The 2,056-nt window shown below is 30.0% G+C and overlaps 1 non-coding gene across 1 annotated transcript; it reads right to left on the reverse strand.

The window, feature by feature from the left end:
- Positions 1–1,454: 1,454 nt before the first annotated feature.
- Positions 1,455–1,561, reverse strand: LOC129982003 (U6 spliceosomal RNA). Its single transcript, XR_008785408.1, has one exon. It is a non-coding gene; the product is annotated as a U6 spliceosomal RNA (small nuclear RNA).
- Between the last annotated feature and the right edge of the window lie 495 nt (positions 1,562–2,056).

Genomic DNA, 2,056 nt, shown 5'->3' on the forward strand with positions numbered 1-2,056 from the left:
AACTTAAAAAACAAAACTTTATCTAAAAAGAAAATATGATCCAAATCCTTAGAACCGTTTCCGTGACACGAAAAAATGTATATAAATACAAAAACTGCTCATTTAAAGTTAATATTGTCCAAAATGTAGTAAAATTAGGGAAATAAATACAGGAAAATAAATATGGTACCAACAAAAATATTGCTTTCAATTTTAAATGGTTGTAAAAATGATTATAAGTTCCAACTTTATAAAGAGAAATCTTCCATGTTTTGATTGATTATAAATTTATATATCGTTGGAAATTCATTTCATACTAAGTACCTATTACTCAAAGGAATTTGTCCCATATTTGTTAGATCTAGGTAGGTACATTGGTTTGTTAGGTAAAATATTATCCCTAATCCAAAATAATTCTTTAGTATCATTCACCTCCGCATACTTTGCACAAATTTATGGAAAACCGTGCTTCTATTAAATATTGGAAGATTTTAAACCAACATCATGAGACCTAATGAGACATTATTATCTTCTTCCCTAACCAGCGAAATCATTTGACGGTTCTTCCAACTGTTAATCGCACTCCAACAGCAGACGAGACAACTCTCAGCACTTTCCGGAATGTACTAAATAAACAAGGCTTCAATCTCATCTATTCAATTCTGCGACAGTTGGGCGTGCATTGGACAGATTTCCAGTGAATCATTCATCGGTAGGATTATTTAAACATAATTTCTAAAGTGAATCAAAAGATGTTAGTAAAGCGCTTATTCCGACAGATGGAAAGTTTTGATAAGGACGCTTTGCAACTCTTGAATAACATGGCAGTGTTAATATATCGAACGTTCTGAGGATCTGAAAATTCGCAGCTTCAACTAAATTTATTTAAACTTATTGACTTAAAGGTTGGTTCGTTTGTGTGTTTTATTGGCGCAAGAGCCATATTTGGCCATACTGTGCCAATCCTATGGTAAGTTATAAAATATTAAAAAATGTTCATTTATTTAATTAACATAGATATGTAAAGGGAAAAAAAATCAAAAAGAAAAGGATGCGAAATTCATTATAACATTTTAAAATTTAAAACTATGATTTATGAAAATTTGAAACAATGATGAAATGTACAAGAACACAAAAAGGAATGTTATACACAAACAGAATAATTAAAAAGTCTATATCTAAGGGAAAACGCCAATAGCTCTTAAAAATTTAAAAATATCTGGGTGGTATATTTCATCCACCAAGTCCTGTAACTAACAGGGAAATTTACTTGACAGCTGTTGCACATAGGCGAATTTTTCCCCCAAATACCAGATGTTTGTGGGTAAAGCGCGTATGTCCTATACGGAGACGTGTCAATTTAACAACCATCTCACATATAGGATGAATAGGCCAATGAACAATGTTCGCTTTAATAAAATGTAATTTATTTTCAATCTGAAGATCCCATGATTTTTGCCAGATAGAAGAGAAATTAAAATGTGGAACGCTTCACGATTTTGCGTGTCATCCTTGCGCAGGGGCCATGCTAATCTTCTCTGTATCGTTCCAATTTTAGTATATGTACTGCCGTAGCGAGTACTTATTGACTTAAAGAAACTTTACGTTAGCGAGGCATATAATTATTTAAGCTTAAAATATCTAATAATATTTAATAAATGACGTCAAACGAATTTTGCTTCGAAAGTCATGAAAAACAAAATTATATAAGGGTGAAAAATGTAGTAGAAGAAATAATTTTAAGGTTTAAATCTACGTTTCGAGATATTAGCTAAAAAATGATTCATCTATAACTAAAGGTAATAGTATCTCTGTATTTAATCTGTATTTCTGTAATCTGCATCTGTATTTTATTATAGCAGACATTTGATAAATGTTTAAAATGAGATTTAGAAAAAGAAATGAAAAGGAAAAATGATTCTTTCAAAGAGTTAAAAAAACAATATAAATGGAATAATATACAGAAAATTTTCTATTCATTAGTAAAAAATCATACTGCGCTTCAACAAACATTTATTACGTAACCTAAAATATAGTCTATTCTACAAACTACAAAATTGAAATATAGGAGATAGAA

This window comes from Argiope bruennichi, chromosome 8, assembly GCF_947563725.1.
Source record: "Argiope bruennichi chromosome 8, qqArgBrue1.1, whole genome shotgun sequence".
Lineage (NCBI taxonomy): Eukaryota > Metazoa > Arthropoda > Arachnida > Araneae > Araneidae > Argiope > Argiope bruennichi.